Consider the following 22,439-nt stretch of genomic DNA (forward strand, 5'->3'; position numbering starts at 1 on the left):
ATATTTAATAAAAGTGGTCAGTGCACATCAAAAGGACTGGGATGAGCACATACCAAAATTTCTGCCGGCATGCAGATCAGCTGTTCATTACTCCAATGCAAGAAAGGTTTGTCCCCTAAACTGCAAACACATTGGGAAGGACCGTATGTGGTTATTAATAAATTAAACGACGTGGTGTATAGAATGCAGAAATACAAGAGCCCGAGGTCCAAAATGAAGGTTGTACATTTAGTGTGTTACGACAGTGTTACGAATTTATTTAATTTCCTTCCATCTCTGCAAAATTTTTTGGCTGCCCACTTTGTTTTTTAAAATCAATTCGATCCTCGTTTTTATATATTCTGATTATGTCAGCGACAGCATTTGTCTTCATATTCAATATTTCAGCAACATTTTTTTCCCCTTTTTGTAATGAAAAATCACAATTTTTCTTTGCTCTACCGAAGTATTTTTTCCTTTACGACTAGGGTTTTTAATTTCTCGACCTTTTTTGATTTTTTTCCCGACCTCGGGACATTTTTTTCTACATTCCGGGTACCCGGCTATTCCCGAAATATATAATGATACTGTAAATTAGGAATATTATAGCAAAATTTCATATAAAAACTTAGTGTTAAAATTATTAAATATCAGAGCTTCGAATTAATTAATAAAATTTGAGCATAATTCACTAAATCTTAATCCGTAATTAAAAAATATCAGCCTTTCATTCCATAAATCCATTCCTAATATTTAATTTTTTAGATTCATTCCAAAGCCTTTGTTTAAACTAAATTAATTTTAAAGTTAATTAATAACTGAATTTATTCAAACTTTGAATGATTACATTTATGTTAAATCAAATCATTTACAAAATTAATTTAAAAAATTGTCTTAAACCTTTTAATTGAAGAAAAAGAAGATTTTAATTGAAGAAAAATTTAATCATTTAATAAATTTTTTAAGCTATTTTGTTATGGATTTGAAGAAGAAATTTAAAGAAATTAGAATGCATAAAATAAACTCATAGAACGGAAGGATGGTGAGAGTAAAAATTATTCTCTTTTCACTCAGGTTTTTGGCTCTCAGTTACCTATCTATTTGTTGTCTATGTTAGAATGATTCAATAATAAAGAAATTCTATAAATAATGAATTCTCTTTTTAAATTTTCATACGAAAAACCCCAAATAAATAATAATAATAAGCGGTCTATTATTGCCAAGATATAAGCAAAAAACTGTAAAAAACTTTTCAATGTTTTTTGGTGAAAAAAGCAGAGTTCTGACTTGTTTTCTATATATTTTCGTCAGTTTTTATTTGATTTTATTCCCGACTAAAAATCCCGGGAATCGGGTAGTGAAAAATTGGCAAAATTCCCGGGAAATTTGTACCGGGAATTCCCGGAATAAAAACCCTATTTACGACTCATCGCGTGTTTTATAAAAATAACTTGAGAATGACAATGTGTATTCAGTTAACTTTAATTGTTTGATGTTAATTAATTTTTTTTACCAATTTATGTTAATATGCAGATTTACAACGTTGAATTTTATGATAAAACTAAAAAAACCGAATAATAATGAAGCATACATTTTTGTGTAGTATATTAGCTTTTTATTTTTATTTAAATAGATTCTATATTAATTAAAACCAATTAGTGAAAAGTGAGCTCTAAATAAATATATACATTTAAGTAAAAAAACAAGTAAGAGTGCTATATTCGGCTGTGCCGAATCTTATATACCCTTCACCAAATTATACTTCAAAATTTTAAATATTTTTAGGTAAACAAAATTTAATTTTTTTCCAGTTGTTTTTTTAATTTTTTGGAAAAAAATTTTTTTCGATTGTTATTTTAAATTTTTTTTTTAGATTTTAAAATTTTGTTTTTTTAAATTTAAATTTTTTTTTGGTTTTTTCAATTTTTTTTTTGTGGAAACAAAAATTCGGCTTAAAAATGTTGACCCATTGTAGGTCCATCTTACTATGGTCTTATATACGTCGTTGCAAATGTCTTTGAAATATCTATCATTTGATATCCATATTGTCTATATTAATGTCTTAATAATCCAGATATAGGTCAAAAATAGGTAAAAAATCGAGTTGTCTTGGTTTTTTCCTCATATCTCAGCCATTTGTGGACCGATTTTGCTGACTTTAAATAGCAAAATTCTCGAAAGCATGTCTGACAGAATTATTGAAGATTTGGATGCCGAAAATATCTGGGGTCTTCAGAAAATTGATTTCAACAGATAGACAGATGGACATGGCTTAATCGACTCCGCTATCTATAAGGATCCAAAATATATATACTTCGGAAATGAAAAATGTAGATTTTACAAACGGAATGACAAACTTATATATACCCTTCTCACGAAGGTGAAGGGTATAATAAACAATTCAGTGAAGATGATATTGAAAACGATCCAGATGTGGTGGAAATAGAGGATAATCATCAAGAAATTGAAAATGTACCTTTGGATACACGTCAGGACACTCCTCTGAAATTGGAACTTAAATTCAGATGGAGAAAATGTATTCCATGAAAGCGCATATGAATTCGATATGTTGTACGGAAGATATTTCACTATTGAACTCAATGAAATGAAAGCGTCTGAAAGAATCAAGTCCTGCTCAAAAATAAAGGTGACTTGTCCTGAAATGGTCACAAAGTATAAAATTATTTACGCTTATTCTTTGATATTCTGGGCATAGTACTAACGACTCGTATATAGTCTACTAGAAATTACATGAAGCTAAACGCGTAGGGGGTCCACCATTGACAAGTTTCGAATATCACCAAATTGTAGCAAGCAGTATCATAATATTAATAGGCAAGTCGATTTCTTTAGACCCCTGTTACACTCACATTATACATTCAATTTGGGTTGTTTGGTATCTTTTTCGATGTTGTTTTTGTTTATTTTATTGTCAATTGAAAATATTTTTGGTGCAAAAGGGTATGTATGAAATTATCTAAAATTTTAGTTATATTAACTGCGCTTAGTTAAATTTATACTATATTCTTAGGAATTATAACCTATGGATTTTTTTGTGTGTATTTACATTTACATTTTCTGATATTTGTACGAACTGAAATGTCAAATTTTTTATTTATTGTCGTCTGTGCAAGAATCTAATACAAAACGGATGCGTACGTATTTATTATTATACATTTGTGCATAATATAACAGAATTACATATATTTTCACTCATACTTACTCGTTTGTGGTAGAAAAATAAGTAGAATTTGACGAAAAGACTACTTATTTTTGTTGCCCCAAAAGAAATCCTTTATATTCTTTAGTAAAGTTATTTAGAAGTATGTATTTATAAAAATAGAAAAAAGTAAAATAAAATTGCATATATGACAACTCAATTATATTTGAAACGTAAAGCAAAGCGAACGATAAGTCGTAAGATAGTGGGCCACTGTTTCGAATGAAAGTGAGTGACTGACTGACTTTCTTTCGCTTTAGTTTTCTTTCGACATCGTGGGCCAGGCTATTAAACAGTATTGATTTCGCTCTGTTTTAAGTGAGAGTTGTTATAGAAAACAAAGAAAAAGTCTTTAGTAATTTAAAGTCACTTAAAAAAAATGTATTTTGAAGGTGTTTTTTTATTTTCCAACTCCCATACACAGAAAAAAGTTTTAACATAAATATTATGATTTGATTTCATTGATTTCAATTCATAACATTTATAAATAATTTCTTAAATATTAAGATTTTGTTCATATTTTATGTTTTCAAATTAAATCTAGAAGGCTCTAGAAGGAAAAATATAATTACAATTTCATTTATATTTTTATGTTGTTGAAAAATGTTTGAAATTTTCCTTGGAAATTTTTTTATTTTTATGATTTTCAGCTACACAATGAGCAAATATGCGCGAAATTGATAAAAAAATTTTAAGGGGATGATATGCTAAATGTTTATTTATATTTTATTATGTTTAATGATATTTTTAATTTTCAGATATTGTTGATTAATCTTAAAATATTGGCCAATATATGGCTATTATGCAAATAGTTTTGAATTAATTCATTAGATAATGCAATTTATTATAAAATATTATTAAATTTATGCAAAAAAAGCAAAAGTTTCCTTCATGAACAATTTTATAATATTTATGAACATGTTCTTATTCTGAATGAAAAAAGTTTGGGAAAAAAAAGTCAAGTTCGATTAATAATATTTATTACAAAATTCATTCCAATTATGAATTTCTTTTTTCTGAGTATACATAAACACTTTTTTATACCCTTCAGCTTCGTGAGAAGGGTATATATAAGTTTGTTATTCCGTTTGTAATTTCTACATTTTTCATTTCCGACCCTATAAAGTATATATATTCTGGATCCTTATATATAGCGGAGTCGATTAAGCCATGTCCGTCTGTCTGTTGAAATCAATTTTCTGAAGGCCCCAGATATCTCCGGGATCCAAATCTTCAACAATTCTGTCAGACATACTTTCGAGAATTTTGCTATTTAAAATCAGCAAAATCCGTCCATAAATAACGGAGATATGAGCAAAAATCCGAGACAACCTCTGAAAATTTCATCAAAAAACACAATGTATTGCATGCTTTGACAAAAAAGCAACAAAACGTATGTTTTTGGATGTGCATGCTTTACGTATTTTGTTTTTTTTGTGTTTTATTTCTTTTGGCGTTGTTGTTGTTTTTTATACAACTATACGTTTGTTTGGTTGTGTGTTGGTTTTTTTGACAAAAAAGCAACAAAACGTATGCTTGGATATGCATGATTTGCGTATTTTGTACATAAGTAAATACTTACATATTTTATAATATGGGCAGAACTATAATTGTGACGGTTTTCAAACTTCATACGAATCAATTTCTTAACACTGCATGAAGTTTAATCAAAAATGGGACGGTTCGGAACAATAGTACAAAGTATTTTTTTTTTTTTTTAAAAAAAAGAGAAGTAACACTCAGGCAATTATAATTATATATAAATGTGTTACTTTCTTTGGAAAGGGGATAGAGTGTAGAGTGTTATTTCTAAATATTTTGTGAACTATAATTGCAAGATTTTTAAAATTTTGTCTAAATAGCTCTTTTATGATTTTGCATAGTTTCACTGAAAATTTTCGGGATTGGAATAGTGGGCGTGGCACACCCAATACAAAGTAAATATTTAATTTCGAATATCTGGAGAACTATAATTGTAAAAGTGTTTAAAATTTTTACGAATTAATTTCTTATTACTGTGCGGAGTTAAGCTGAATATAGACGGAATTAGATTAGAAGGCGTAGCATTTCCCATACAGAGTAAATATTGATTTCGAATATCTGGGGAACCAAACTGGGAGGGGTCGGAAAAGGAGGCGAGTCACCTCCCATTCAATGTAATAATTGCAAGGTTCTTCAAACTTTGTCCGCATAGCTCTCTTACCATTTTACATAAAATGGTCGGGATTGCATTAGTGGCCGTGGCACAAAGTAAATAAATAATTTTGAATATCTGGAGAACTATAATTCTAAAAGTATTTAAAATCTGTATCAATCAATTTATTACCATTCTACCATAGCTAAAAAAGTAGGAATAACCACTCCCTTATAAAGGAAAGTTAAAGTAAAGCTTGATATTTACATAAACGTTTAAAAAATGGGTGGGATCAGAGCAGTCGAGTGGTTTATCCCATACCAAATTAGTTATTTATTTTCGAATATCAAGTGAACTGTAATTGAAAGATCCACAATATTTTGTATGTGTTATTTTCGTACCATTGCACTATGTGCCCATTTCCAATTTTTGCGGCAAAAATTCAAATGTTCAACTTTCGCTTTTTGAAATAAAAAAATTACGGATCAATTCCTAACACTTCGAGTACATAAATGCAAAAAATTTATGCCAATTGGCCACTCAGTTTATATATAAACAGCTGTGAAAGTTTACCTTTTTTAAATAAAGTTTTCAGGCTGGAAAATTTAAAAAACTTGAATTAAGGAAAAAGTGATTTTTTTAAAAAAAATTAGTTATACATAACTAAGATTTACCAAAATGGATTACAACACCGGAACAAAATGGATTACAACACCGGAGTAGACTTGCCAACCGTCCCGTTTTCGATGGGACAGACCAGTTTTAGAGTCGAATGTCCCGTGTGCCGGCGATACTCTGAACGGGACGCCATTTGTCCCGTTTTGAAAAAAAACATAACTTTTTCATTAATTACCACAAAAAATATAAAGAAATCAAAAATTGGAAATACCAATAGACAAGGATGCTTTAATTTCTGAAATATAGTATTTTCTCAAAAAATCACTATTTAACAACATATTCTTACTCCATATTCATATTTTAAATTTATAAAAGCTTTATAAAATAAAATTTTCATACAAAATCTGTTTTATAAACCTTTAGTGCATTAACTTCTATGAGTTCCGAAAAAACTCATTCAATTATATATTAAACTAGCTGTACCGGCAAACGTTGTTCTGCCATAGCTCCCACAAAGTTTGAAGACTCCCACTATAATAGTACTCCAGATATGCATTAATAAATTATGCAATTAATAAATTTAATAAACCATCCAGGGACTCACTCAAACACACACAACAAATTTCATCGAAATCGGCCCAGCCGTTAAGGAGGAGTTCAGTAACTAACAGACGTACAGAAGAATTATATAAATAAAGAAGAAGATAATGTTTACAGTATACATTCATGAAACATAAATGACACGATAATCGTTCTAGGATGCTTGTACCATTAGTTAAAGCTGAGTTGTTGGTCCATTCCAATTTCAGAGCTAAGATGTGCTAAATTTGTTGAATTTATTACTTCAAATAAAGATTTAATAAAAGCTGATAAAATTGATTAAAAATATAAATTCAAAATTATGGACTGAAATAATTAAACTTTATTAAAGTTTATCGTAGTAAAATAAAAAAATGTGAAAGATTTTATAAACAATTTTTTGAAACAAATTAGATAAAATTATAAAAAATAAATTTTCAGACAAAGTTTGAAAATCTCGCAGTCTTAATTATCCAGATATTTAAAATTGACTATGTACTTTGTATGGAAAGTGCCACACCACTGTTCCGATCCAGACCATTTTTAGCTAAACTCCGTACAAAATTAGAATTTGATTCATACTTAGTTTAAATACATTACAATTATAGTACTCCAGATATTCGAAATTATGTATTTACTTTGTATGAGAGGTGCCACGCCCACTAACACACCCAAACTATGTAGAATAGTTTCACAGTTATAGTTCTCCAGATATTCGAAAATAACTATTTACTTTGTATGTGTCACGCCCATTTTTAGCGAAGATGCGCACAATTATACCGAAGTAAATTCTGCGAAGTTTTGCGGCTTTCACAGTTATAGTTCATCAGATATTCCATAATAACTATTTACTTTGTATGGGAAGTGCGACGAACACTTGAATTTTTAAAATAGCCTATTGGTCCATCCAGATATAGGGGAACATACATAACAAATTTCAAGACCATCGGTCCAGTGGTTTATTCTGCTATAAGTCACAAACAAATAAACATATTCCTATAATATTAACTATTCCTATTTTATTTACGTTTATGTTTTTTTAAAGTCTAGATTGTTGACTTTAATAAATAAAATAGGACAATAATTATAAACGAATTTATTTGAATTTTTCCCAGATCATTTAGTGCTGTCCCGTTTTGGAAATTTCAAAAGGTGGCAAGTCTACACCGGAGGTGTGTACTTAAAAAAAACTTAAAATATTTTATTAAATGTTTATATTATGTATAAAATTTTTTTTTCATCATTTATTTATTGTATCTTCATTATTTAATGAACTAACAATAAGTGGTTCAAATCTTATATCTAATATTATTATTTAATTAGTCCAGCGAGTGCCGGACGAAAAAATTGTGTGTTCATGGTTGTTTTGGTTAAATTGGCATTCTTCCTTCTAGATTAGGTCTGCTGTGTCCCTCCTTCTTAATCGAGTGTGGCCACGGTTATCTAATATGTTGCGGGCCAGCGGGTTTGGGTGAACTTCAAGTTTTTTTAAATATTTTTGTACGTTTTTCGAGATTTCAGTTTTTACAATGGGCACGTTTAGATCTTTGTGTATATTCGCGTTTTTGATATACCAGGGGGCAACTGTGATCATTCTTAGAAACTTGTTTTGGCGTCTTTGGATCTTTTCTACATTTGACGCTGAGGCCGTGCCCCATAACTGTATGCCATAACACCATATCGGTTTTATGATCATGTTATAAAGTAGAAGTTTACAATCTAAACTAAGCGTGGAGTTTCTGCCAATAAGCCAATTAATTTGAATTGATTTCAATTTCATTTGAGTCAACTTTGCATCTATATGACTTTTCCATGTAAGGCGACGATCGAGATGTATTCCGAGGTATTTCACTTCCGATTGTTGAATTATTGTTTGGTTATTGATATGAATAGGGGGGCATGATTCTCTACGCAATGTAAATGTAATGTGTGTACATTTTTGCTCGTTGACTTTAATTTTCCATTGTTTTAACCATTTTTCTAATTCAAATATGTGGTTTTGTAAGTAACGAGACGCTTCTTGAGGGTTTTCATGAATGCTTAGAATAGCAATATCATCAGCAAATGTTGAGGTATGAGTGCAATTGTTAGTTGGCATATCAGACGAATACATCAAATATAAAAAAGGTCCCAGGATACTGCTTTGGGGGACTCCAGCTTCAATGGGTTGTGTAGTACTTAAAAAGTTTCCCTCTTTAACCTTAAATGTTCGACCAGTTAAATAGCTTTCCAACAGCTTATGTGTGTTTGCCGGTAAATTTTGACTCAATTTGTATATTAATCCAGCATGCCATACCTTATCAAACGCTTGAGAGGTGTCGATGAAGAGTGCAGAACAGTATTTCTTTTCTTCAAACGCTTTTCTCACCATATTTACAAGTCTATGGGTTTGTTCGATAGTACTGTGTTTTCTTCTAAATCCAAATTGATGATTCGGAATACAATTGTTTTCAGTTAACATCGGCTACAACTTGTTCATAAGTGTCTTCTCAAATAGCTTTGATATATTAGACAATAGGCTGATGGGTCTGTATGATTCTACTTTTGTGTGATCTTTTCCCGGCTTGGGTATCATGGTACCCAGTGAAACCTTCCATTCTGGAGGATAATATTCAAGTCGTAATATAGCATTAAAAATAAAAAGAATTATTTTTATTGCTATCCGGGGTAGCTCCATAAGCACCTTGTTGCTGATCTTATCCATACCAGGCGCTTTCTTGGGATTTAAATCAGCAATAGCATTTTCGATCTCTCGAATCTCAAAACGTAGGGGTACGGCTGCTCCAAAATAGGGTGCAACAGGTGGCAACTCAATTGCTTCGTTTGATGTGTTCGGTGTAAATACTTTTTTTAAATGATTAACAAACAGATTCCCTTTTTCAGTATCATTTCTTGCCCAACCACCACTTGAATTTCGCAAGGGGGACTTACATATAACGGGTCTTTTAAGATTTTTTGTTGCTCGCCATAATGAGTAATCCGATTGTGGGGTTGCGTCCAGGCTTTCTAAATATTTATTCAATGATTCCATTTTTCGAAATTGCAAGAGCTTTTTAAGTCTTTTTATACAATCTTTAAGCTTCGATTTTAGTTGGGGGATCTGTGCAATTGCCACTCTCTTCGAAATCTTCTTTTTTTCATTTAAGAGCCGTTCGACATCTGCAGAATTAATTCTATTATATCTGAGTTGGGTAGCATGTTGAGCAGCCATTCTGAGATTTTTATCGAAATTGATAAGAGAGTGATCGATGTTTTCTGGTGTTCTTAGCGGTATGTTTTCCGAGCAATGTGTACTGAGGTATTTTTTATATTTGAGCCAATTTATTCTTGTGCCTGTCATCGCTAAATTACCAGTCGGGGATACAATTTCTAGGGGGCTCAATAAAGTAATAATAGTGGGTGAGTGATCTGAAGATAGTTCCAGCGAGGATTCAATTTGAATCATTTCTCTAGGGATATTTTTCATCACGCTAAAATCAATAACATCCGGTATTTTTCGTGGGTCAGTAGGCCAGTAAGTAGGTTGGCCGCTCGAAAGCACATGCAAACCCATTTTAGAAATTGAGTCGAACAAAACACGACCTTTAGGGGTAATCAGTCGTGATCCCCAGAATGTGTGCTTAGCATTATAATCGCCAGCAGCCAGGAAACGGGGGCCTAGTGATTTAAAAAATCTATTATATTGACTTTCTGTAATTGAGAATCTTGGGGGTGAGTATATCGATGAAATCACTAAGTTTCGATGAAAATCTTCAAGACAGATTGTAGTAGCTTGAAGATAATCTTCGCAAAAATCACACATTAAGTAGTGTTTTATTCGAGCTTTTATTAAAATTGCCGAGCCTCCGCATGCTCTACCTCTGGGATCTTTGGTGTCATATATTACATATCCATTTATTCGAAAGGAACTTCTGGACGTCAAATGAGTTTCAGAAACCAGCATTACATCAATTTGTTGGTTTCTTAAAAAATATTCGAGTTCGTTTTTGTGTTGGCGTATGCCGTTTGCATTCCAAAAACATATTCTTAGGCAGTTCATGGCCTGTTAAGCACAGGCTGCAATAACATTGATTGCATCTTAAGCATTTCTTGCATCATGTTACTCATTGAGTTTGTAAAGTTATTTACCGATTGCACAAGAGTTTCTATTGTAGATTCTAGTCGGGTAGAATTGAAAATTGGCGTTTGCTCTCTTACCTCTGGGTTCATATTTTCGTTTTGGGGTTGACGGACTTGCGGCTGAGTTTGGTTGTTTCTAAGTACATTTGCATATGTTACTTTGTTGTCATATGTCTGTTGCAACGGGGGGTAGTTAAAATTGATGTTATTTAATGGCTGAGCGGGGAAAATCTTTGGTTTCTGGCTTTGTGATTTTTTAACAATTGAGTAGACAGGACAACCCCTGTAGTTTGCTGTGTGGTTACCTCCGCAATTGCTGCATTTTTTTATTTTAGGATCATCTTTAGATTTGTTACATTGGGATGTGTTATGCAACTCCCCGCAAATGACACATACTGGTGGCAATTTGCAATATGCCTTGGTGAAGTTGCGAAGAAGTTGTTTGTACGTAGTTAGGTATTATCAGAAATCCTTTCATATTATTTAAATTTTACTAGGGTAGGGGTAGCGAAGTGCACCGGGTTATGCTAGTGTTAAATAAATTCACCCCTATGCTAAGAGCAAGACCTACTGTAAAGAAAGTGGTATAGAAAAATTGGAATGAAATGCAATTTGCCAGCACACAACATGCAAAAGGCCAAACCACTAAACAGTTTTTATTTGCAATAAAAAGAATACGGTTTATTTAAAGGAAATAAACCACCGTGTTTTTAAAAGTTAAAAATAAGGGTGATCCGGTTTTTTTGAAAAGCTCACATTTCGAATATCGAAGAAACCGTGGTTTTTCCTCGAATATCCGGTTTTTTCTGAGTTTTAGTGTATTAAAAACTGAAGTCTTATGCACAAAAACTTACAACATGCTTACTAACCGTTGTTAAGCTAAATTCGATAAAAGTATATCCAAAAACGAAAATTAGCTTAAAACACCTGTAGTAAACCATTGTTAAATATATGAAATTTAATAATGGTTCAACCCTACTTTAAACCTATTTTAAGGAATTCTTTTTACTTTTTATCTTAAAAAAGAGGATTTTAAAGATAAATTTGGAATATCAGACGATACTATTGCAATTGCTAAACACAATTTCAACTCCGCTGGCGAATAAGTTCCATTTTAATAGTATATGATTTTGTTTGATATTCCTCCGGCAGTGAACTACATGAGGTTCACAAGTGAGTTTGATTGTCATTTTTGTCATTTACTTTTAATCTGCAACGCTATATAGTAATAAAATGTGTAAACATTGTGGAAGAAGGTCCACACAATCTAATATACCCACTCCGGAATTATCAGGTATGTTCTGTAATCCACGTGATTTCAAATCACATACCGTTTTAAAATCACACGTGTGATTTGTGCCTGTTCTGTAAATCACACTGTTATTGTATTTTTCGGTGTGATTTTAAATTTTCGAAAGCACAAGAAAACAGCTGATTCGTTTATTTTAAATGTTTTGTTTTGCAAATAATTTTGTAGAAATATTAAAGTGAAAATAAAAAAATTCCTGGAGCTTCTGTTATATCTTTAATGGAATTAAAAAGAATGGAATTACATTTTATAAAAATTTTGCAAAAACTATGGCGCAAGCTCAACCACTATGTCAAAAAGAAAACAAAACAGCAAAGCTGCCACAGTACAATTATTCCAATTAGCGCAAAAAACTTCACGCATATTGATAACTTATAATATAATCTAACAAATATTATAAATTTTATGACGAATTCTATAATTAATTTAAAGATATTGAACATATTTTAGACAAACATTAAAAAATTTTAGTCTGGCAAGCTTCCATGTATTTTCGAAAATCATAAACAGCTGACAACTGAAAACAAACCTGAAACCACAAAAGAAATCACAAAAGCAAATAAACTTTTTACAGCAGAAAAGGTGTCTCTAGATTTTTATTAAATTTTAAGTGTTTTTTTAATAAAACAAGTAATTCTATAAGAAAATTAATAAAGGATATATTGTTTAATTTATTTAAATAATTTATTTTAATATTTTCCATGCAATAGCCGCAGAAATAACCATGTGATTTGAAAACATTAGTGACTTTGTTGAACGTATTAAAATCACAAAATTATGTGCTCAGAACACCTTTTATGTGATTTCAAACCACTTTTATAAAATGTGATTTGCAGAACATACCTGTATAACTGTGTGTTTCCACATAGAAATTCATTAAATTTTGTTAAAATTTAACAAAATGTCAATAAAAATAAATTAATAAAATAAATTATATAACAGTGATGTTTATTTTATCACAGAATATTCGTCATTCGAATACTTTTAATAACAATTGAAATAAACTATATAAAAAAGTTTGCACATTAATACATTTTAGCTTAATATAAATTTACTAGAATCAGATATACATTTTTCTCTAAAAATATAATATTTTATCCTAATTGAAAGCAACACTAACAACGAAAAAGGGGAAATAAATGAGAAGCATTGCCAGCTTAGACAAAAATCAGTACATTCGTTATTATGCCTTTAACAAACGTTTTTACATACAATACTTTTATAAATGGGTTTTAAAGCTAAAGTGTTCGTTAACAAAATTGTGTTTTAAATCCACAATAAGGTTTTTTTTTTGCATAATACTGTTTAACTTTAGTAAATCTATATACTCCACAGCATTAAAAACTGTGTTTTATTCCTAAGAGATTATTTTAGCCTTCATAAGGGGTTAAAAGTATAATGTTCAGCATATATTTGTATTATTGTTACCAAAGCTCCGAAAACATTTAATTTAATTGTGAGTAACAAAAATTCATGATTTTTGCTCCAGGTCAATGACCTAAAGACCTTAAGTGCAAAAAATTTTATATTTTTTTTGCAAATTTGTTTTTCTAAAAACCTAACGTAATTGTTGACATTTTAAATTAAATAAAATTCATAAAATATCAACAATATCAACTACTCACTTTTAGAAAAAATTAAATTTTAATTTCAAAATGGGTCAAATGGACCCGAAGAACTTGTGAAGGTTAAAAAAGTAATCCAAATTAGAATTAAAGGCTTACTTTTTGTTATTAGAATACATGTATATTCTTTATCATAATTGTATGATCTCTTTTTTCTTTTGTTATGTTTTACCATGAACTGTTTTTATTTTAATAACTATTATTTTAATAAATAACATTTTTTTCTTCTTATTTCTAGGCGTTTTAATATTTTGGCAAAAACCGAAAACCGGTTTCTAAAAAATGTCGAAGAATCTATCACCCTAGTAAAAACGTAACAATATGTTTTATGTACATATATCGCTACCTTAATATAGAAACGACCTAACTAACATTTTCCTTACTTTACTTAATAAAACTTAAAGTTTTGTAGATGCGATTTTTTTAACACAGATTTTTATGAAGGTCTTCAACCAATTTAATATTGTGTCATTTTCTTAAATTTTAGATTTTTTTATAAAGTGTTGTTATATAGGGCTTTTTGCGAGTTAATTTTTTAAATTTTATTGCAATTTAGGGCTAAAAAATGTGTATACATTTTCTTAATGTGACTGAGTCAAAACCAATGACTTGTGTTGAATAAAATAATAAGAAATTTATAAAAAAAAAAATTAGTATGAAAAAGTGTAATATTTTTGATAGACTTAATTTTAAAGTGGCATATTTTTGAATCTAATCGAGACTTGAAATTTTTTTTGTAAGACCAAAAATTAACTTATCTAAACAAAACAATATAGCTCGGAATAAATGTGGATCAAATTGTTCCTAATATTTGCAATTAATATTTGCTATATTCCTAATATTTGCTATTAAATTTTGATATAAATTTTAGTTTTAGAAACTTAATGAATATGTAATAAAATATATATTTATTAACGAAACTCAATGAAATTTTTAACGTTTTTTATGTTTGTCATTCCAAATAACAAGGTGTAAAAAAAACTTGTCAAAAGGTCAAAGCAATCCCGCAATTCCTGAAAATTGGAGCGAAAATCGCAAAAATGGTATTTTTACAATTTTGCCTATAGGGTCCACATTTCCCTCAGGGCTGGGAAAATACTTTGGCGATAAATAGGAAACACATTACGGTTTCCAATGCAGCTTTTTGTTTTCTGATCTTTGGGATTTTAGAACATGTGGCCCAAAGTAGAATATTTGATAAAAAATAGGTCAAATTCCGAAGGGCGTAGGGGCGACATATTCTAAGAATAGGACATGCTATTTATATCAAAATGTTCTCCGTAAAGATATCTTTCAGAAAAAAATAAAATTGTTATATGTTCTTAAAGAAAGTTTTTTTTAAGAGCATATAACAATTTTTCGCCCAAAAAACAGCAAAAATCAACTATTTTTGGAATATTTAAATTGAAAATCGTTTATTTTTGAATCCATAATTTATATTGCTCTGAAATCATTTGTATATTATTCGTAATTTAGTTGTCTAACTAATAAAAAAATTCTAGTCCATTCGGTCCAAAAGTACGACCCATATTTTTAAAAAAGCGGACCAAAGTATGGCAAAATTTTAAAATTTCAATTTTGAAATGCCTATAACTCGAAAACTCCTAGCCGAGCCAGAGACCTGCGCCGAACGGCTGTAAGCCGGCTGAGCCGAGCCGCCGATTAATTTTCAAAGCCGCCGCCGCCGTATTATTTTCGGCTTAAGTCGGCTTGAAAATAGCCGCCGTTTTTGATAACAGTTCCTTAGTAATTTCATAAAATTTTCAGAATTTCACTTTTTTCAAATTTTTAATTATTTAGAAAAATTTTGATTCTGCCCCACTGTGCGTTAGTGAAATAAAAATAAGTATCACATAAATTGCAACGTTATAAATTGTAAAATTATGTACCTGCAGTTTCACTGGCGTTAAGTTAGGGTACTAATTTCACAGCTTGCATATCCATACAAAACACTGCACATAACAAGGACTCGCATTTTTTATATCGTTGCGCTTTTCTTCTCTCATTTTCTCTACCTGTTTTCTGTGCAGCTCATAGTCTTCATGAGATAAATTGTTGGCACTATATAAAACGCAAACATCGCATTCATCTTTTTTTTGGTTTAAATATAGATATATTTTGTTCTTTTAAAACCTCTGCAAAAATGGGATAAGATAATTTAATATCTCCTTCTTTCTTTATGCGAATTACATGCGACTGAATAAAGCCTGTAAATCTCCTGATAAGAGCAAAAACTGGTTTCCAGATACAATTTTTTAGTTTTCTTTCTACAATAGTGCGAATTCACCTAGCCATTTCTTTAGAAAGTCACGTTTTTCTTTATTGCGCTGACCAGCAGAGTAGCAAGCCGTAACCGGCGGCTAGCCGAGCAGCCGCCGCCGAAAGTACCGGCTCATCGGCGGCTTATTTTCTAGCTGATTTCATCGGCTGAGTCGATTTTTAAGTACTTTTTTGTAAATTTAGCGTCTTTACAGTATTTCACACTGTTCTAATATCACTAAAACAGTGTGAACAGTCATCAGAAAATAAAGTAGAATTTATTTTACATTTGCTTTTTATTTATATGAAAACATTTTCTATCATATTTACCACCGCGCCTGGTATACATATATAATACTGGAAATAATACAAAATATATTTTTGGAACAAATTAAAATTTCAGTAACACTTTGCATTTTCTCTATTGCCGGGTATCGAAAAAAATATAAAGCAAAAATAGGAATTTTTTAAGATGATTTCTGGATATACCGAATGATTTTAAATTGTTTTTTTATTTTTCAAACTTATTAATATGCAGGATTTAATATTGAACATTTCCTCTCATAAATATAAAATAGTAAAAAATAGGCATTGATATATAAAAGCAATACATGCTAATTAAAAAAAATGTTTCATTAAAGTCGGCGCAGCCGAAAAAATATTTAAGCCGGTAAAAAGTGGGCTTAAGCCGCCGCCGCTGCCGACAATTTTTACCCCTTCAGCCGCTCCCGAAAAAAATAAGACGGCTTGCTTCTCTGCTGACCAGCAAGGTTGCCAATTTAGCCATTTTCCGGCTAGATCTAGCGATTTTATTTTCATTTAGCCATAAAAAAATGGCTAGAATTAATCTAGCCGGAAGATCTAGCCATTTTATTTTGTCTTAGCCTTTTTTATTTTATACTTATCTCGAGTATTTTTGGAATTTTTTAAAAATAAAACAGTATTTTTTATCAAATGACAAAGAAACAGTATTTTTAAACAAATTCGTCTGTTGATGATTTGATGAGAATATTATTGGTTTTATGAAAACAGGCTTCGAAATTGTTTCCAAAGCAAACACATGAGGCATATTCAAAAATCAATTTTACATTTCTTCAATGGATCCGATTTTGAATGTAAGTGCCCAAAAATATGTTTAATTTATCAAAAAGGAAAAAAAAAATATTGATATTACAATATTTATCCGCATTTTCTCAATCTCTGGTTATTTTTCATCGTGACGATATACTGACAGTTCTCATACAAAAATTATATTTATTGAAAGTATATCGTTACGAAAAACGATAACCGGAGATTGAGAAAGTGGGGGTTAATCTGCTAAACCCCATTAATACGAAGTCGGTAAAAATTATTTTTCAAAACTGTCAGTATAACTATTAGTTAACACATAACCAGACTCCGTGGTAATGGGGGCAAGAAATGTAATATTTATGAATTTGTATATTTGTATTATTTTTGGGTTTTAGCCATTTATAATTCAAAATCTAGCCATTTTCTGAGCTGAAGAGTTGGCAACCTTGCTGACCAGTCAGTGTGTTTCGTTTAGATTGGATGCGCAGGTTTGAAGCTTTTTTGGGACTAATTTGTGTGCCGTGCTTATCACTATTATTAACCCAATTACGAACCATCTTCTCGTTTAATCCCAATGTTGAGAGAAACATGTTACGGCATACTTGTAAACGGTTTGAATCAATTCTCAAAAAATATAATATTGATTTGGATCGTATCGTATTTTCATAACATCTTTTCTATGAAGCTAACAAGGCTGGTAACATATAAACGCTTCTGTTCCCAGGACATCTCCCAAAACAATTTGAAAATATCTTTCCGTACACATTCTGTAAAAACTGAACAATGCCTTAAGAATCGTGACGAGCAACGTTCTCCCAGTTGTCATGCAGGTTATGACAAACTCCTCTCTTAGATGCACTAGCATATTCTTTACCTTTCATTCGATTTGTTTTATTGATATTTTGCTGCCACTCTAATTTGTTTGCTTTATTCTTCCTTTTCGAAGTGCATTCATCAGATATTTCGATGCTAATAAAATTATACTTAGTCGTGCAATTCAATTGTATAATGGATTTTTCACAAAAATAAGCACTAAATGAGGCACGTAATATAAAACACATATTTTTAAAAATTAAATAAATTCAGCGCCTACTAAGTATGAGCCAATACTTAGCATTGAGCAAGTAGTAAGTTAGGGCTTTTTTTTAAAAAAAATATTAATGCCCCAATTCTGTTTGACGATTCACAGTGGTTTAGAAACTTTTTTTTTTGGAAATAATTCGGTATTTCGGGAACTATTGGAGATATTACAATTTCACATGGTTAGAGCTAAGGTGTTTTTGAGTTGAATTACATTTGTTCAGCTTCCTAGGGGTAATACGGGCCAGTTTGTGCCCCCTCAAAGTTGGTCACCTAGGGTCTCAAAATTTTTAAAAAAATCCCCAAAAATTCATTTATGATCCGAATGAGCTGAAATTTAAAATATAAATAGTCATTGAGAAGATCTACAAAATACGCTTACATGTGTAGGTTATCTCCTTCAGTTGAAGAGATATTTAGGTTTATTTATTTTTTTTTTTAATTTTGCTCGATTTTTTTTTGTTTTTTAGATATGGCGGCCCTACGGAGGGTCGAATTTTTTTTTAAAAATATCAGCTATATTGGCAATAAAATTATAAATAAAATAAAAAAACTTGGTAACAGTTATCTCGTCCGTGTAAAAAGTAACACGCATCCAAAGTTGGAACATGTAAAATGGGCCTAATTTTTTACGATTTTTCCTAAAAAAGTCCCTATATTTTTTCTTTTGTAGAAACAAATTTTCTTTGGGACTATATACAATTTTTATATGTTCCGGAAAGAAAACTTAATGCAAAATCATGTAAAGTAAAATTGGGCTCACTTAAGCGGACACAGTATCCCCCAGACCTATCCAAACTCGGACAATTTTAAAAAAAATATTTAGGTTTCAGTAAAAAATTCTAAAAAGGTAAAGCACCGATCCTCGAAAAAGTTCCGTATTTGTATAACCCTATATGTTGTTTAAATACTTAGAAAGTTGTTTTACTATCACACGGTAAATAGCGTCACAGTAGGCACTTTTCTAAAAAAAACTCAGTTTTTGGAACACATTTTCCCCGTTTTAGGAATTTCGGTATTTGAAAATAAAAAATGTCAAAAATTATAATGTCATTAATTTAAGGACATCTGGATCTAAATTAGTTCCCAATTTTGTTATGATATCTTTAACCGTTAAAATTTTACATTAAATCAAATTTTATATTTTTATTCGTGGAAAATCACCATATGAAAGTTTTTTTTAGTTTTTAAGGTAAATGAAGTCCCAAAATTTTATAAAATTATTTAATTTTACTAAAATATCAATCCTCAGGTCATAATGTTTTCAACAGTATCAAATACTTATATAAAAAGCCTTTATTTACTCCTCAGAAGTTCCACAAACCTTGCCCGCTTTGACAAATCTGTACATTTTTTCATATAATGCGTACAAAATGTTATTAACATATCAAATGTAAATTTTGAATTCAAACACATACTGACTTAACAGAAATTTTAGTGTAACAGATTTTTGCACGCATTATATGAAAAAACGTACAAATTTGTCAAAGCGGGCAAGGTTTGTGGAACTTCTGAGGACTTCAAGGACTATTTATATTTTAAATTTCAGCTCATTCGGATCATAAATGAATTTTTGGGGATTTTTTTAAAAATTTTGAGACCCGAGGTGACCAACTTTGAGGGGGCACAAACTGGCCCGTATTACCCCTAGGAAGCTGAACAAATGTAATTCAACTCAAAAACACCTCAGCTCTAACCATGTGAAATTTTGTAATAATATCTCCAATAGTTCCCGAGATACCGAATTATTTCCAAAAAAAAAAGTTTCTAAACCACTGTGCGATTTAGGACGAATTTTCTTCTTTTCATATTTGAGTTATTAGTTTTGAATTCTATAAACAATAATGGTTGTTGTCTAGGATAATGGCAGTTAATAACGTTTTTATGGACGTTTTTAAATATCAAACAGACGATAATAATTTTGTAGTCGTCTTGAATATTTTGAAAATGTTTTCTTTTGTTGGATATGTTTCAACAACGAAAATTCTTCGAGTTGAAAGAAAAAAATTGTGCGATAGAACTAATCCGTTGGAACTAACAAATGCTGAGTAAGTAAATAATAAATGTAACACTAAATATGCTAAATGCTATTATCATTAGGTTTCAGAGAAATTTTAGATTGACCAAGGAAGTGTTCCAAAATGTATTGTTCTTGGTAACCCCTCATATGCAAAAAACCTACTGCAATACACCCAACACTAAAAGTAGCCATATTTTTGAAGTTTTTAGCGACAGGTAGTTACCAAAGGCCGGTTGGAAACGACTTTCTTGGATGCGTTTCTCAGACGAGCATGTGCCGTATTTTGGATGAATGCTTAACGGTTTCTGAATGCCACTATTGCCCAAAGCTGATTCAACTAAAAATGTCACAGGAAGAAGAACAATCTACAAAATTCAGGATTAATGAGAGATTTAATTTTCCCGGGGTTTTAGGCTTTGTGGATGGCACACATGTACGCATAAAATGTCCACAAGCAAATCCGGAATTCTATTATAATAGAAAGGGAGCATAAACGTCATGATAGTAAGTATGATGTTTTTTTTAACGTAATTTGTCTTTAAATATATTTTAATTACAGATTTGTGATGATGAGCTTTTAATCCGCTTATAGATGCTAGGCATCCTGGAAGTAACCATGATTCCTTCATTTGGAGAGGATGTCAAGCAAATCAATTTTTCAATAGCTTATATAGTAGTGGGAAAAGAAATTTTTGGCTGTTAGGTGTGTATAAATATTTATAGAGCATACATTATTATTATTTTGTACTTTCTTTTTTATTTATTTGTTATTCTAGGTGACTCCGGATATCCGTTATTACCCTATTTAATGACTCCGCTGAGAAATTGCACCACGGCACAGGAGTAAATGTACCAGAAAAATCACATAAAAGCCAGGAATTGTGTGGAACGTTGCATAGGCGTTCTCAAAAGCTGGTTTAGATGTATACTGGGGGAAAGAGGACTGCATTATGAACCTGAGAAAGTTACCAAAATTATAAATGTGTGCTGTGCACTGCACAATGCATGTGTAAAATACAGCAGTGAAATAGATCTTCCAGAAGCACCCATTATTGATGATATTGCAGATGATGTTGTGCATGAGACCAGTAACGTTGCAAATGATATTCGTAGGCGTATTATAATTAATTTCAATACTTAAATAGAATTCCATACGATGTATCTATCTATCTACATATTTCTAACTATATAACTGTTTTATCTATGTATTTTATTCCCAAAATTAAAAAAATAAAATTTATATAGTTTAAAACACAAATGTCTTTTATTCATCAGATGTCATGTAATTAAAAAACTTTTCTGCAATGTTTGCCAACTTTTCAGTAGAATCTGCGATTTTTTTTTGAGTCGCAGTTAGCTCTTCTATATCTTGGATAAGTTTTTTTTGTTGATTCACTTGTTCCCTCAACAAATCATTTGTTGAATCAGATTCCCTTTTTAAGGTTGATTGGTGAAAATCATTGTTTTGGCTGGAGGTTGTACAAATATTTTATTCTAGTCCTATTTTTTTCCAGGTGGCAGTGCCGCTGATCTTATATTTATGGCTTCGTCTACCATTTCTTCCAGTGGAGACAATGAATCGTGATGATAAGGACCACCTCCTATAGTCATTAGAGATTGGTGGTTTTCCGAAAATTTTGTTTTTTGTTCTTGATTTCAGTTCTGCCCAAACCTAAACGAAACAAGTAATAGTATTATTTTATATATACTAACCATCAAAACATGAGTCGTAAATTTAATGTGGTTTTCGGAATTTAGTACCACGATTAAATTTAGCACTATTTATATTACGAGTATCCTTAAACATGTTTAAAAAAATGTTTACAAATTTATATTGCTACATACCTTTTTCCATTCTGCTACTTCTCTTTGAGGCGGCCCAAACCATTTAATTTGTTTGTAATATCTGCCCATATAAACTCAATATTTGCCTTATTTGCTGCAAACACGGGTTTGTTTAATGCAATTTCCGGATATTTCTTTATTTCCTTACAAAGAAATTAAAATTGCTCTGTTGTTGTTATCTTTAATCTTTAAAGTATATAAAGATAAATATAAATTAGAATGAAAAACAACCAATTGTATACTTACATTCTTTTTTTGGTAGAATCTTCCATTTTTTGTCGGAAGTATAATTTTTTTTGGAATTTTCACAAAACAAAATTGTTGCCAAATTTAAAGCAACAAGTAGAAGAAAAATTTATAAATTTAAAAAAAAAATATCTTTGCAGTAATAATCTGACAATAAGGTAAATCATAGACACAAACCACGTAAGACAGACGAAAAAAATATATTGTCTTACTGAATCGTAACTTCGACTACTTTTCTTCCTCAGACAAGACGAAACAATCGTCGAACAGAATTGGGGTATAAAATTATTTTGGGCTTTTTGTAACTGCTTGTATTTTTATTTTCGGTCGGAGTA

General features: G+C 30.6%; 1 protein-coding gene across 1 annotated transcript in view; it reads right to left on the reverse strand.

Moving 5' to 3' along the window:
• Window positions 1-22,439, reverse strand: part of TTLL5 (Tubulin tyrosine ligase-like 5) — a 227,961-nt gene that overhangs the window by 147,572 nt on the left and 57,950 nt on the right. The gene's annotated exons all lie outside the window — the stretch shown is intronic.

Source organism: Calliphora vicina, chromosome 1 (assembly GCF_958450345.1).
Source record: "Calliphora vicina chromosome 1, idCalVici1.1, whole genome shotgun sequence".
Classification (NCBI taxonomy): Eukaryota; Metazoa; Arthropoda; class Insecta; order Diptera; family Calliphoridae; genus Calliphora; species Calliphora vicina.